The 17,543-nt window shown below is 38.1% G+C and overlaps 1 protein-coding gene across 6 annotated transcripts in view; it reads right to left on the bottom strand.

Moving 5' to 3' along the window:
- Positions 1-17,543, bottom strand: part of LOC109400994 (protein rolling stone) — a 228,371-nt gene that overhangs the window by 162,367 nt on the left and 48,461 nt on the right. The window lies entirely within an intron of this gene.

Raw genomic sequence — 17,543 nt, 5'->3', positions numbered from 1 at the left:
GTTCTCTTGTTTAGCACTAAATAATAGGAGTTCGGGAACAACAGGAGAGTCTTCCTTTGATATAGAGAGAAAGGGTGTTGGAGTACCAGTCTAGAAAAGATGGGTTCGATTCTTACTACGGATTAGGATCTTTTAAAAAATCAATTAAGTTCTATATATTTTTCTTGAAACCCAGAATTTACTTCCCTGTAATAACAGAGATTTTTATTAAGCAACATGTTGAAGAAGCAGGCTATCTGCCATGCTTATCAATAAGTCACGTACATGTAGAAGAACAATGGGAAGCCATAAACTGTAGTTATTTGTCATTCTTCATTTATTTTTTCATCTTGGGATTCAACAGTGAGATTCATCAACTGATTGTAGGTACAATGAGCAATGAGCATCCTCGCTTCTTTCTTTGCATTTCCCGAGGATGTGCAAGTATCATACTTGACATTTTTGCACTAATTTAAATCTTCTAAAAATTGTAATAGTAATGAATTATTAGATACTGGTAAATATTACTTTTAAAATCGTTTACTTTTCATTATATAGTAATTCCATATCGGCCCGCTTTATTTACGTTATATCCAAATGCCAGGTTTTAATGGAACAAAAATGAAAAGAATTGCTTAAGAGTATATAGAATAAAAACTCTTATTATTCCATCTAGCCGTGATAACGCCGTTCTCGTGCCTTCGAAAGCCCCTTTCAACAAAAACCTGGTGGCATCGGAATGTTCATGGTTATCGCACTTTCATACGTTTAACAAAAATCCATTTCATGTTTGAGCCTAAACTCTTTAAAAAAGCCGCTATATTAAGTTTTGAATCGAATTTTTGGATTTAACTCCGCCATCTTGGATATTCTGGTCGCCATTTTCGTACTGCAGACTTCTTCCTCATACTAGATACACCCATATTGCATGGTTTTAGAGCCTAAAACTCCATTTAACAGCCGCTATATTGGGTATTAGACCACCATCTTAGTTCTTCTGGTTTCTATTTTTGGACTCCCGACAGCCTCCCTATACCAAATACACTCATATTGAATAATGTATTAGCCATATACTGATTTATCGACCGTATTCTATTAATAACTTGATGATTTTGTGGCTATATCGGTCTCTTTCTACTCACAGTATAAGGGAGTAGAGATCAAAGTGGATAATGAAATGATAGATATGATAGAATTCGCTAGGTAGCGAACAAGTGTGAAAATTTTATAGAAGGTGAAATTAGGCAAATAGGCCATGTATTTGCCTAATTTCACCTTCTATAAAATTTTCACACTTGTTCGCTACCTAGCGAATTCTATCATATCTATCATTTCATTATCCACTTTGATCTCTACTCCCTTATACTGTGAGTAGAAAGAGACCGATATAGCCACAAAATCATCAAGTTATTAATAGAATACGGTCGATAAATCAGTATATGATGTGAAAAGTTTGGCTTAAAAAGAAAAGTGTTCTATCCTATAAGATCGAAAAAGCTAATAGGAAAAACACGCTGCGATATAGGCATACCCCTATGAATGGAGTGCGAATTCCGAAAAAGCTACCGATCGATAGAATTTGTGATGAAAACAGAACAATACATAGGCAGTCGGGTGCCTGAATTTTCGCCAGTCTTGGTAAGGTGGTATGAACTACCAACCATGCCGATCTGTTCAAAAGCACAGGTCGCACGGCAGAAGTTTCACGCATTCGATGTATTCGTTCAATACATGTAATTAGGCTACTGTATTAGCCTTAAACTCGTGGATATTTTGGTCGCATTCTTGGACTACGGACATCTTCTCCATACGATATATATCCATATTGAAAGGTTATATAAACTAAAACACCATTAAACAATCGCTATCTTGAATTTAGAGCCGCCATCTTGAATTTTAGGCCGCCATCTTGAATATTCTAGTCACCATTTTTGAAATTCAGACATTTTCCCCATACCAAATATACCCATAATCAGTGAAGAGAATTATCAGACAAAAGAGGCACAAAACAAGCAACAAACAGACGCGGCGATTGCTCTTTATCCCAACTGGTAACAGATAATGACATGATCCCGAATTTTTTTGTTGCAGACAAAACGGAAGCTGAATTTGTTGCGTACTTTTCAACTCGTGAATAATCAATTATTACCACTCAAAATCGAAACTTTTTGATGATACATGGTCAGCAGCGTTGCAGTGTTTACCGACTCGGAGTTACCGCTCGAAAATCACAATGCAAGGCTTAAAAATCTCTAAACTCGTGGTGCACGATCTTTGTCTTATTCTGTTCAAGTTGGGACAAACGTATGTCGCATTGAGTAGAATGTCGCAACAAATTCAGGTTGCGACATTGTTGTTATTGTTGCGCGATGGTTGAATTTTGATTCACTGCCCATAATGCATGGTTTCAGAGCATAACACTCCATTGAACAGCCATTTTCTTGATTTTGAGCCGTTATCTTGGATTTTACACCGCCATATTGGATATTCTGGTCGTCATTTTTGGACTCCAGACATATTTTCCATACCAAATATACCCATATTGAATGGCTTTAAAACCTAAAACTATAGAACAGCCGCCATCTTGTATATGCTGATCGCCGTTTTATGGCTCTGGATCTGGACATCTTCCCCATTTCCCATATATCCAATTACAAGGTTTTAGAGCCTACAACTCCTTGAGTTTTGGGAGGACAATCATGAACTTTAGACTGCCATTGTGGTTATTCTGATCGCCATGACTCCAGACATCTTCTCCATACCAAATATACCCATGCTTTGACATGGTTTTAGAGAATACAACTCCATTAAACAGTCGCCATCTTAAATTTGGAGGCGCTATGTTGGATTTTAAATTTGGATATTCTAGTTGCCATTTTTGAACTCCAGACAAATTGTGGGTGCCCGGTTTTAGAGCCTAAAACTCTATTAAATAGCCGGCATCTTGAATTTTGAGCCGCCATCTTAAATATTAGGTCGCCATCTTGAATTTTTAGTTGACATAGTAGAATTTTTGGTCTCCAGTGTTGATTTCCGCACAAAATTCGTCAGTCATGCGAAAGGTTACAAAAATCGGCGCAGTTTGATGTGTCGCATGATATGGCTTGGTTCAGTTTTATATACTGCCTGTTTTACCAGTGCTGGTCCGGAACACTGAAATGGCTATAACTCTGGAACGCCTCGACCTATCTGGGCCATTTTTAATAGCAAACAATGCGGTAAAATTCCGGTTCGAACTGGCTTTTCAAAAATGTTCTCTGATTCTCGAGTCCACCCCCATATTATGATTGGCATCCTAAAAGAAGTAACTGGTCAAAATTTCAGCCAAATCCGCTGAAATTAAGAGGTGCATCAAATCAATTTTGTGTTTTTCGACTATTTTTGAACTTCAAAAAATCATAACTACTCTAAAGCATGTCAAAACTTAATTCTTTCGGCAGAAATTGAAAGCTATACTTGTTTACTACAACTTCTCCTAGCAACGTGTGCCAATAAAATTGAAGGAAACATGTGTAATTATCACATTTGTAATCAGAAAAATCTTAAAAAGTTGATTTTTTGATAGATTTCGTTCTGGAACACCCTAATATACTTAATAAGTTGGATTTTTCAAAACGGCATCATATTCTCCAATGTTTTTTGGTTATTTGCTTCTTTGACATCAATGCTGTAGGAGTTGAGCAAAAATTACTAAAATTCGTCAAAGTCAAATGTGGCCTAAAAACTAGCTTTTTGGAGGCAATCACGTTGTGGCGCGAAATTGTACTGAACGTAGTAGCTTTGCTTCCTAGTAGTTTGCCTTGGCTACCCCCTACCACGGGTGATAACAAACAAGCGCGATGACAGGTGTTGGCTATCATATCAGTGCTGACGCGATGCCACTTTTTGCGCGCCAAAGCGTGATTGCACCCGAAAAGCTAGTTTTTAGGCCACATTTGGCTTTCACGAATTTTAGTAATTTTTGCTCAACTCCTACAGCATTGGTGCCAAAGAAGCAAATAACCAAAAAACATTGGAGAATATGATGCCGTTTTGAAAAATCCAACTTATTACGTATATTAGGGTATTCCAGAACAAAATCTATCAAAAAATCAACTTTTTAAGGTTTTTCTGATTACAAATGTGATAATTACACATGTTTCCTTCAATTTTATTGGCACACGTTGTTCGGAGAAGTTGTAGTAAACAAGTATAGCTTTCAATTTCTGCCGAAAGAATTAAGTTGTGACATGTTTTAGTGTAGTTATGATTTTTTGAAGTTCAAAAATAGTCGAAAAACACTAAATTGATTTGATGCACCTCTTAATTTTAATGGATTTGGCTGAAATTTTGACCAGTTGCTTCTTTTAGGATGCCAATCAAAATATGGGGGTGGACTTGAGAATCAGAGAACATTTTTGAAAAGCTGGACAGGCCTAATACACACATACACACGTGCACATACATACACACACACATATAGAAATTTGCATAATTCGTTGAACTTATTCGATTGGTACATGTGACTTTACCCTCCGAGCCTTCTATCGAAAATTCGTTTTTTGAGTGAACATATTGCCTTTCAGTACACTTTGATGTACGAGACAGGCATTGATATAATCGTCATCACTGAAAATGCAAAAGCAGTTTTCTCGCTAAAATCATTTATGGTTTCATTGAAAATATATGCAGTCAACTTCGTTCTCTACCTGCAACACAGTGAAGACAATTCTACTGCGAAAATGTTAATTTTGAACGGGAAATCCGCTTACTCATTTATAAAGATGCGCTAATGTCAATAACGACTTCTTCAATCTTAAGAATCTGGTACTTCGATAGTTATATTTGTTTGGCGGTAAGGCCGACTTGATTATCCAGATCGACCAAACTACAAGATGGCGACCGTGACATAATGATTTCAACTATTAATATATGAAAACATGTGTTTATCGAACTATCGATAATCTGGCTGCAAAATGGTGAGTTGATAATAAAGCGTCCAGAATAGCTCTGATACTCACAAATTTTTGTTAATTTTTGACATATGTTTCTTATATGAATGTGTTTCAATATTCTTTTATGATTTCTGTTAATGATTTCTTACGGCAATACTTTAAAGATCCTCGCTTATTTTTTCAACTGTACTAAGCGAGTTTTTTGTAAACCAAAACGGATTATCAACAAAATTATTTTTGGTAATCTCATGAGGTACAACACAAACACTATCTCTTACATATTCTTTTCATATCTTTTGGAAATTTTTACGACAATTTTCGTATAACATTCTTGGAGGATTTTCGTCGATTTTCTTGATGACTTCTTTACAATTCCCTCGGCAGATTGTCACACAAACCTTAAGATGTTAGCACACAGTGTGAAATATTTGTCCAAAAAGAAAACAATGCTCAAACATATTGTTTGACTGGATTGAATTTTCATTAGTGTCAAACCGAGAATGTTTCTTGAGTTTTTTCCTTGTCAAATATTTGACCCTGTGTAATTCAGGCCTTAGTCTAATGATTGAGTCTTTGGATCGCCTTTCCGATGACGGACGATTTGATTCCCGAACCTATCAAATATTCATTATAATGCAAGGACTTTTTTCAGGAAAAATTCTAGATCCAGAGATTCCTTTCAGAAAATTTTACACAAATTCCTTCAATAATTTTTCATGAACTTCTTCAGAATTTCAACCAGAATTTCCGTCAGATATTCTTCTAGGCAACGCATATTTATTAAGTAACGCTTGAATCGTCATTTTATGACCTTTCTCCCCCTCCGTAAAGCTTTTTTGTATGAAAACCCTCAAATTTTAGTAAGGGCCGTTACCCTCGGTCGTAACACCCCCCTAGTGAGCTACGTATTTTTTTAGAAATCAAGGATTTTTTTTTATTTCCTTATTCTTCTGAAATTTTAACTCGAGGGCTAGTTCTTCACATGGCTCACCAGGAAATCCTTTGTAAAATAATCCAAGGATTCTTTCAGAAATGTTTCCTTCATAAATTCTACCAGCGATTCTTCAATAGATTTCTTGAAGGCTTCCTGCCTCCATGCTTTTCCTAATTTTCCATGTATTAAGGAATTTAACAAAAATCCAACAAAACAAAAAATTCAGGATTTGCTTCATTGTTTTTAGGATGTTCTACAGAAATTCCTTTGGAAGTTTATCATAATATTTTTTCTAGGAACGTTTACAGAAGTTCAAGTATTTCTACAGATATTTTTCTAGGGATTCCTTTCAAAATACGTTCACGAATTAATCCGATCATTGTTTCAAAATATCCTCCATAAATTTTGGTATGGGATTTTTTCAGGATTTTTTTTCTGAATAGATGTAAATATCTTAACAAAATTTTATATGAATTTCGCTATAGGCATTCCGGAAATTTCTTCAGGAATTTTCCTGGGATTCTTTGAGATATTTCTTCATGGATTTATTAAAAAATACCTCCCGCGATTTATTCGGATTTTCTTCCATGGATTAAAAAAAAAAAATCAGCGGTTTTTGAGTTAATTCTTACAAGGGTTCTTCCAGCAATCTCTTGGAAACTTCTTCTTTTTTGATTTTTTCTTGCGGTTCCTTCAGAAACATCTACAAAGAGTCTCTCGGAGATTTCTTCTGTATTTCTAAAAAATATTCTTCCAAGGATTTTTCAAAAGTATTTTACGAAATTATACAAAGATGCTGTTCATAAACCACGTAGACCAAATTTTGGCCATCTCGGACTCCCCTTCAAAGCCGCATGCCGTATCAAGCTTAAGATCCAAGGACTGATCGAAGTCCGTTGGCCGAACTTTGGAGAACACAGATTCTGCTATACTCTGCTGCTCAGCGCTCACGCCCACGCTACGCTCATGAAGTGGGAATCTATTAAAGAGAGGATAATTGCAGTCAGATATTGAGAACACGGGTTCGATACCTCACCATGATCCAATGCTACGCGCCAACCGATGCTGCCGAATTGCAAGATAAAGACATTTACAGTTAACTGAATGCGATCGTGGGTATGATTCCACAAGGTGATATCGAGATCGTCATGGACGACTTCAACGCGAAAGTTGGTTTCGACAACTCGAACTATGAGCACGTCATGGGACGCCGCCGTGGTCTTGGAGAAATGAGCGAAAACGGAGTGCTGTTTGTAGAGTATTGTGGCAACAAAGACATGGTGATTGGAGGTTTGCTCTTTCCTCATCGACCAGTGCATAAAGTGACATGGGTTTCCCGTGATGGCGTCACACGCGGACTGGAAGTAGCTGTGGTGAAAAGGTCCTTTGTCGAGGAGCTGGAGAACCGTGCTGCGGATATTCCGGAAGGTGGAAGCGTAGAAGATCCATGGAGCGCCATCAAGAACGCCTTCATCGCCACCGGCAAGAATAATTTGGGTGAGCTACGCACTCGGAGAAAGCAGTGGATCATAGATGATACCTGGAGGAAGATAGAGGATCGAAGGAACGCCAAAGCCGCCATAGAGCGAGCGAAATCACGAGGAGCCAAAGCCGTAGCCTGTCAGCGCTATTCGGCTCTCGAGAAGGAAGTGAAGCGCTCATGTAGACATGACAAAAGAGCGTGGGCGGACTTTCTAGCCGACGAAGGCGAGAAAGCCGCAAATACCGGCTACATCCGTCTTCTCTACGATGTTTCACGTCGCCCAAGTGGGACTAAGATGAACGCTACGATACCCGTGAAAGACACGTCTGGACTGTTACTGACTGACCCGGCTGACCAGTTGAAACGCTGGTTTTTCAAATGTCGGCCACGCCATCAACACTTCAGCATGATCCGCCAAGGGTTCGTCGCATTACCCGTGTCAACACCGAAGCTCCATCAGTGCAGGAGATAGAAACAGCCATCCGTAGCATGAAATCGAACAGGGCCCCAGGGGTCGATCGCATATCATCCGAGATACCCAAAGCTGACCCCGTAGTATCTGCACAACTTCTGCGTTAATTATTCTGCAACAAATGGAAACTGCGACATTTCCGGTCGACTGGATGCAAGGCGTTTTAGTAAAGGTACCTAACTGGGTTATCTGACTGTATGCGATAACTGGAAGGGGGCATCATATTGCTGTGTATCGTTCTCAAAGTCCTTTGAAAAGTGACCCTTAACCGGGTATCGAAGAAGATTGACGCACCTCTCCGGTGGCAGCAATCAGAATTCCATGCCGGACGGTCCTGTGTGGACCATATTGTCACGCTCCGTATGATCTTGGAGCAAATCATTGAATCCCAAGAGTCTCTCTACCTGGTGTTCATTGATTACGAAATAGCTTTCGACCGTCTCAACTACGATAACATGTTGTGAGCCCTCAGGCGTAAGGGTGTCCCTCAGAAAAACATCGGCCTCATCGAAGCACAGTACACGGAATTGTCGGATCCCATCCGAGTAGTTGCTGGAGTGAGGCAAGAATGTATCCTATCACCTACAACTGTTGCTACTGTTCGTCATCGTAATCGACGAGATCCTGATAGGTGCGATTGATCGTGAACTAAATCGTGTGTGCTGTGGCAGCCTATTACCATGATGTACCTAAATGAATCTGATATGTAGGCAGAGCAAGCTCGATGATCTTGCCAATCACTCCACGGCGGCAGGTCTTACCACCAACGTCAACTAGACCAAATCCTTAGATGTAAACACGGTCAACCCTTCCAGTTTTACGGTACACAGATCGAAAAAGGAGTGTAAAATTCTGTGACATGTGATGCACATGTTTGGAGCGTGGGATATCATAGAAGTTTACATGACATATCACGTAAAAGTAATAAAATATCATGTAAATTTCCATTATATGTCATATAATTCTGCATGACTCTGAGTGTTTACATGACATATAACACAAATTTACATGATATATCATGTAAACCATCCTAACACTAAGTTTACATGACTAAAATGAAGTTTACATGACGTGTAAATATCATTATTTTTATCTGTGTAGCTAGGCAATCAGTGGAGAATGTTGAAAACTTCCAATATCTAGCCAAATGGCGGCCGATGGCGGTATTAAGATCGACATAGGTGCACGGATCAAGAAGGCGAGGGCTGCTTTTGCGAGTTTAAGAATTGTATGAAAAAAAAACAACCAGATTAGTCGACGCACCAAAATCCGAATTTTCAACTCGAACGTGAACTATGTGCTGCTATACACCAGTGAAACGTGGTGTGTATCAGCAGGCTTGGAAAGTGTCAGCGTCAACACGGGTCGTCACGCGAATTTTACAGAAGTGCCTCTCTCAATGTCATCGAATCGGGAGACAATGACCAAGAGAGTCTAACAATATTCGCTCATTTTTCGGTCATGACGGAGCGTGACATGGTTGTAAACAAGGCAATTACTAGCACATCGATGGATTTTGTTGTTGTTTGAATCCTTTAAATTGTGAATATATGTCCTCTTTAACTATTAAATACAACGGCTAGTCTTAATTTGGTTGGACCAGGTGAAAATTTTAATTTCAAAACAATATGAAAGTTTCCGTCATGACGCTTGATCATTACAAAATGACATGACGAAGAGCGCGAATGCTCCATTTGTCTTGTGACGATGAAAGCGCCTACTTGTTCATCGTCATGGGAAGCTCACGACCAATAACAGCACTGTGTATCAGTGGAGAACAAAAAACGGCATCAGGTCTCCATCAATAGATGCCTACGGTATATAATTCGTGCATAGTGGCCTCACAATTGGATCTCCAATGTGGAGCTCCATCGTCGATGTCATTAAAAGCCGATAGCGACAGAAATGCGGGAGCGAAAGTGGAAGTGGGTCGGCCATACTCTACGCAGGGGCGAAATCTGCAAGCAAGCGTTAGATTGGAGCCCGTAGCATAGGCAGACCAAGAGGCTCATGACGGCGCAGCCTCAACAGCGAAATCAAGCAAGTCGACAGAAGTTTGACTTGGCCACAGGTCAAGGCGATGGCTGACAATCACCCAGAGAGACCTTTCAACTTGGCCCTCCGCACCAACGTGCGTTCTCGTGACTAAAAGTAAGTAAATATTAGTGAAAAAATCCCTGAAGCAATTTTTTAAGTAATTCCTAGAGTCTCGAGAAAATTTAGCAGCAAAACAAATCTGGAAAATGTTTGAAGGAATGCAATGTCTGGAAAATTGGAGAAGGTTCTGCAGTTGTTCCAAGAAGATGCATTCTTGAGATGTTCCTGGGCACATAAAGCAATATATCCTGAAGTGATTCCTGAAAGAATTCCTGGAAGAATCTCTGAATAGATTCCTAAGGGGTCCCCGGAATAATTCCTGAAAGAATGCTTGAGAAAATCCCGGAGGAATTCCCCAAAAGAACTCAGGAGGAATTGTCAGAGAAATTCATGAAGCAATCTCTCGAGATGCACGTATTAGACGCATGAATGGATCCAAAAAGCCTTTATTCCAACAAATCGACCATAATACCCCAGTCCAATGTGCAACTTCTAATTCAACTCTAGTGCTAATACTTTATAAAAACTTTCCACTTATTGCAAAATGTGTTTTTATTCTGCTCCTTACTTCACAGTCGGGTACTTGTACCTAGTGAGCTCATTGCAGTGTGAAAATCTAACAGCAACATAAATACACAGAAAAGAATGGAATCGGGAGTGTCAACCAAGACAGTAGTACCTACGTAGTGGCAAGTGAATAGCTGCTGTTCGTGTCTATAGCTACAGCTAGACAGAACAGAGAGCTATAGAACCGCTAGAAGGCTCGATTCAAGGCAACGGCAGCATCCGGGCGCCACCGATGCGATGATAGCAAATGGATGGTGACTTTCCTCGGTGGCTGGCATCGTTGACAGCCACGTTCGTTGTCACTGCTGCTGCTACTACTATACTTCGTTCGGGGTGGTCACGTTAAGACATGGTTTATCACAATGCCAGGCGCACGGTGTCATTAGGGGGCATCTATCTGGTAATGGGTAGGAAAAGTATTTTTCTCTACTTGAGGGCATTAATTTTCCCTTCGATTTGAGGCGCTTCTCAAGGTGAAGGTGGTCCTTGAATAGTGTAGAAGTATGTAAGGTTCAATTACACTCTCTAACAAGCCTCAGAGTGCTTGAGCTTTTGATGTGCTTTTGACTTGTACATATCTCAATATTTATTTCATTAGGAAATTTTCGAGTTGTTTTAAAGAACCTTCTAAATAACCAATACAATCGGCTTGTAAATTAGCTGCCAGTTTACTACCCTGTTTGTATAATACTAGTCACAGTCATTTTCTCAAGATAAGACATTCAAATTAATTTAATACCTGTCAAATTTCGAAACACGAATTAACTTCAAAAGGTCAACTTTTCTCACTATATGTCTCTCAAATGTCCAAACTCGAACATCTATTGAACCGCCCGCACCGGCGACCCATGCTGCGTTTCTGCCGAAAACACGCGAATGTATATGAATCAGCTGACGCCCGCTGCGGAATTCCCCGGTAAAAGCGAAACGAACATTCCCCAAACCGAATTTGATCACTGACTGTGGGGGCTGACGGTGGAAGGGGAGGCAGGTAATTAATTACACACGAATTGGAGAATTCTGTTCATCTGCCGGGCCTGTCCATAAACTGACTGGCATATGAGCAAATGAGAATTTGCAGCAAAAGAGTAGGTACAACATAAAAAACATATATGTGCGTATAACCGGCAGCCAGTTCGAAGCGGTGTGGTGGATCAACGTGAGCATCATCATCAACATCATCGATAGAAGGGGAAGCAGCAGAAGTGGAAGTAATAAATGAAGTGAACTGAATCTGAACGATAGCGAAAACGTTTTCTGCACTTATAGGGGAGTGCGAGCTGTGAGCGAGTACTGGAACGCTTTGTCGGTAGGTATATGCATACGTATATCATAATTAGTAACTTTACGTTTGCAAATAACGAGGCAGTTGCTCGTAATAAGCGAGAGCGAGATTAGCTTGCTAAACTTTTTGACTTTACTTACAAGGCCAACTTTCTCCTCATGTGTTCTTATGAGCTGCCGCAAGCAGCACGTAACAATAAAAAAATGTATCAGATTAAAGGAATTACTATAGCAAGATCTTCAGATCAATCTTCTTTGTTCTGGAGTGCGAAGCAAACTTCGGCTCATTTAGGATGTAAATGAGCCAAAGTTTGCTTCATCTTGCAGTGTTTTATGACCACTTCACACGTACTTTTAAATCGCCTGTTCGGATTTTTTTTTATGAAATTGGAACAGCAAAACTATTTCGTATATTTCGGTTATCCATTTTATTGAGGTTCAGTACAACAATTGCCAATAACATGTAGAAAATGTAATCAATCCATTTTTTTCTGAACGAGTTTTGTATTCAGCAGTTTTCATTTCGTAATTTCGTAAAAAATGAATGCAGCTTGGTATTTAAAATGAAGGGTATGCATATTTATTACTGTTGTGTACAGGAAGTCGAGAAAATATCTTAGCCTCTTTGCCAGACTCTATCATCCTAGCTGAAAAGTTGTGCTTCTACCCGAGTAGAGAAAAACATCTCAATAATAGTATATTTTGATAATGAGATTAAAAAGTGATATTGGTTTGTTTGAGATAAGGGTAAAAATACTGAATACTGAACAGTGAGAGTAATAGCTTAACATTGGCTGGTCAATTGTGTCAGAGGCTGAATACAACGACTGCTGAATATTGGTCTGAAGTATGGCTTGTTCAACCTTTTAAGTCAGCAATACATTACATAGATGGCTGAATATCAAGTTAAATAGAATGTTATTCATCTGTGTAACCAGCTTTAAAACATACACCAACTTGTAGATTTAATCATCTCTTGCTCAACCTTTTATCAAATAATTTTTGACAGCTGACCCAAACAAGTTTTTTGTAGAATTCACATCGCTTCTTCAGCCTCAATACAAGCTTAGTTCATCTCATGTTCTTGATTATTCAGACACAACAAGTGATGCTTTCGTGCTCGAGGATACGTATACAATTGTATTTGAAGTAGGTACTAAGGTCAGGTACTAAATCAGGAGGTCGGATTCCCAATTCCCAGTTTTCCTATAGATTATTTTATACATTCCTAAACATCTCTTCTGGAAATAAAAAGCCGCAAATGGTAGAATACGGAAGTGTTTTTTTTAATTTTTACACAAATAAATTTTATTGATTGCTGATTAAGTGTATATTAAGGATTTAATCAGCCTTTCAATGAACCTCAAATCAGCCAAAGGTTGGATAAAGTCAAAGAAATAAGATTTTCAGCTTTTCTTCAAATGAAGGCTGCTTTAAAACAGGGATGGGAACACTCACTTGCAAAGAGTTACACCCACTTGCTATTTTCTCAGCTCAGAAGCATGCAATCAAGAAACAAGGTATGGACGACTTTTGCCTTGTGGTTTGGTCTAAAACTTTGCCGAATAGAGTAGGGGTCGCACACGCATCTCAAAGTCGTGACAGGGCTGTGAAAGCGACTCTCCACGAGGTGAGTATAATTTTCATTCACCTCGTGGAGAGTTGCCTTCGCAGCTCCCTCACGACTTTGGTATGTGTTTGCGACCCCTACTCTATTCGGCAAAATTTTAGACCCAGCCACAAGGCAAAAGTCGTCCATACATCATTTCTTGATTGCACGCTTCTGAGCTGAGAAAACTACGAGTGAGTGTAACTCTTTGCAAGTGAGTGTTCCCATCCTTGCTTTAAAATAGTTGAAAAAACGTTTGTACAGCATCAAATTCTTACCTGGGTCATCATCATATCAAATTTAGCTCTTGGTAAGATCAAACAAATAGTAGCGAGTTATTTGATTGATCTTCAAATATATTTTTTTCTATTGGTCAGATGGAACAAGAACAAATTGTTTTCAGTAGTTTTACCTCTTATCTAAATCTTACCAATATGACATTCTGATCGTTAGTACTTAACCTCTCCCGGGTTCTTTTCAATTCAATTTGTTATACAGGGTGTTAGGTTCCTGAGTGCAAACTTTTTAAAGGGTGTTAGAGGACCATAAATGGAGCAAAAAATTGTTCTACGCATATGGTCAAATCTTAACTGTTACGTAGTTATTGAACTTCCCATGTTTTTGACTCTTATTGCTTTAACTGGCTATAACATGAAAATGGTTAAACTTATCGAAGTTTTTTGACCCATATTCGAAAGATTTTTGAATTTTCTATCAAATGGCATCTTTGAATCGATTGATTTAGTTAAATAACTAAGTTTTCTAAAGCAAATAGCTCAAAAGTAGTGCGTTTTAATTTATTTTTGTCAATTATCTTTGGAAAATGCGTAATAATTTAAAATTCTCTCTTAGGCAAAGTTGTTGCCCCTGTTCTACTCTACAATTCGTTCTTTGACATCAAACTTCTATCTCTTATCGTTTTGTTGCAATTTCGATTTTAACTTCGCATTTCAGATCATAAATTTGCAACTGTCATGAAAAGCACTTTTTTGCGCATTGTGCCGCACATTTAAGTCAAAATAGTAAGAACACGATAAGAACTAGACGTTTGGTGTCAAAGAACGAATTGTATAGTGGAACAGGGGCCACAACTTTGTCTAAGAAAGAATTTTAATTTGTTATGCATGTTTCAAAGATAATTGACAAAAATCAATAAAAACACACTATTTTTTAGCTATTTTGCTCTAGAAAACTTAGTTATTCAACTAAACCAATCGATTCAAAGATGCCATTTGATAGAAAATTCAATATTCTTTCGAATAAGGGTATAAAAACTTCGATAAGTTTGACCATTTTCATGTTATTGCCAGTTAAGGCACTAAGAGTCAAAAACATGCGAAGCTCAATAACTACGTAACGGTTGAGATTTGACCATATGCGTAGAACAATTTTTTTCACCATTTATGGACCTCTATCACCCTTTGAAAAGTTTGCACTCAGGAACCTAACACCCTGTATATTTATGTTTGAACCACCTCAATAAAACCATACAAGAATCTCTGGGAGAATCCCTGAAAAATATCCTGGAAATATTCCTTAAGGAATTTTCAATGGAATACAATACGGAATGCGAGGAGAAATATCTGAAAAGTTCGTGATAAAATCCCAAAAACATCTTATTACTGTATAACATTGCAGTAAACCACTTTTAAGCCAACATCAGCTTTAAAATTCTGTTGTTCAGCTAGTTCTGTTTCTTGGGATACCTGTATAAATTCCTAAAGGACGCCTTGGAAGAATTTCTAAAGAAAAAGCGAATTAAAAAATGCTAAGAAACCACTGAAAAAAATCTGAACAAATTCCTGGAGAAATATTTGATGACATCCATTGAAGACTTTCTTAATCCTGGGAAAAGTTTGTGAAGAAGGAGTCTCGGTGGAATTTCTTGAACAATTCCACGAAGAACTTCTAAAGGAATACTTGGAAAATTACTAAAAGAATTCTTGGAAGAAATTCCAATTGAATCCATTGATCAGTTTTGGAAGACATGCATGCAAGATTTTCCAAAAGAATCCTTGTAGAAATTTTTGGAGGAATTTCAAAAGCAATTCTTGAAGAATTTCTAAAGGAACCTGCGGAAGAATTTACGAAGAAAATTTTGCAGAATTATCTGAAGCAATTCTGAATTTTTGATTTTTTGAACGATTTTCCGAAACAATGTTTGAAAGAATCCGTGGAAGATTTTCTGAGAAAACCCATGAAGGGATTTCTGTAACAACCCATCAGGGAATTTCTGAGAAAGTTTATGAAATGATTTATAGAGCAATACTTAGAGAAATTTGACCTCTAGAGGAATTTCCGAAGAGAACGCCTCAAGAGAAGTGTCTGGCACAATCTAGCAACATTTTCAGAAATTTCTGATGGAATTTTTAAATCAGTTTTATAGGGTATGTTCATGAACTACGTAGACTCATATTTGGTCATCTCAGGTCCCTTTACAAGAAATCTTTAGATGTATGTATCTCTGTGGAAGAATCCCTAGAGAAACCTCAGGAAAATCCTAGAAGGAATCGCTGAATAAATCCTTGGTGATATATTCGCAGGCTTTTGACGTACCTAGTTGAGAAGGGCAAAACTCTTTACAATTTGGCAAACTTTTTTCATCTCATTGTATTAGTTTTCACGTCAATATGTCTAACTTGGATGAACTGCGACAATTTTATTCTAATTTCATTGATTTTGAGAGATCCTGCCTCTACCAAATACGAAAAAAGTTGGTGTGTATGCTTGGTTATATATAACCAATTATTCTGAAAGAATCTTTGGAGAATTTACCTGAGGAGTTACAGAATGAATCCCTTATAGAATCCAGTATTGCTGTAGAAGTTTCTGGTGGAGTTTCCGGGTAAATCACTTGAGTAATTTGTGAAGGAATCCCTATTGTAATCTCCGAAGAAATCTTAGTAAGTATATTCCAGATTGAGTTTCTGGAGAAATCTACGAAAAAAATCTTAAATAAGCTCGGGGCGAACGTTCAGAATAATCCTGGAGAGATCCTAGTGGAAGTGGCTTGAGAAATTCTTGCACGAATCTACAACAAAATCACCTCATGTTACAGTGGTTTTTTTTTATGAACTAAGCTCCATAACAGTAAGGATGGATCATAATATCCCAAAAAATTATAACAACGCTTATTGTTCCTCGAACTACTTTGGTAAATACAGTGGATGTAACACTACTTAACGTAGCAAAAGCTTTTATTACAAGTGAAGACCTGAAGCTATGGTCACCGAAGTAGTTTGGTTCTCTGGAATATCTCAAAACTATCTTGGAATGACGCATGAAATGCCAGATGGGTTGCAGATTACAGTTGGATGTGTAATGTTACAGTTCATTGTGAGCATAACTACTGTTACTGTCAAGAGCTAAACTTCAGGACAGTTAAAACATATAAAATTATTCTTGCAGATCTGAAGGACTTTATTATAAGACAGTTTAGGCAAGCCAGAATGTCCCAAAGGTTCATAATTATTTCTAGACTTCAGAGATTGGACCTGAAGTTATAGACTCCAAGGTAGTTAGGCTAACCTGGAATATCCCTTTAGTGTCTATAGATGCCATTGTAGATTTCAAGAGCTTCACGGATCCCAACAGATTGTGCAATGCTATTTATGGCGAAATCACATAAAATTATTCTTGTAGATTTGAAGGACTTCACTACAGGACAGTTTGGAACACCTAAAACATTCCAAAATATAAAACACCCATTAATATTCTTCATAAAGGTTAAATGAATACATATAAACGTAACCCATACCAAAATTCAGCTTTTAGAACAACTGGTATGTCAATTATTTCGTTCCTCTAAACTTTATGGTGTTCAGGATGTTCTAGGTTGTCAGTAAAGTCTTAAATACAAGTCTTGCATTTTTTTCTTATTAGAGGTCTAAATTTGCAACAACTTTGCCGAAGACAGTATTCTATTTTATTGAATGTGTGAATTTTTACAGTCGTTTCTATGTTGGGGTCATATATAACCCATTCGGTTTTAAAGGGTTAAGCCAACACCGACAAATAATGGGAAATACCATACAAACAGATATTCCTATAGGAAAACCAAAAGAAATTCCTGGAGGATTCCCAAGGGGAACCCCGGGGAATCCATAGTAGAATCCTTATAGAGAAATCTATGAAGGAATCCTGGAGGGTGCCATCCACAAATTACGTAACGCTCTAGGGGGAGG

The sequence above is a fragment of the Aedes albopictus genome, chromosome 2 (assembly GCF_035046485.1).
Source record: "Aedes albopictus strain Foshan chromosome 2, AalbF5, whole genome shotgun sequence".
In the NCBI taxonomy this organism is placed as follows: Eukaryota; Metazoa; Arthropoda; class Insecta; order Diptera; family Culicidae; genus Aedes; species Aedes albopictus.
Note: the sequence above shows the minus strand (reverse complement) of the source record. Positions and strands in the feature narration are given on the sequence as shown.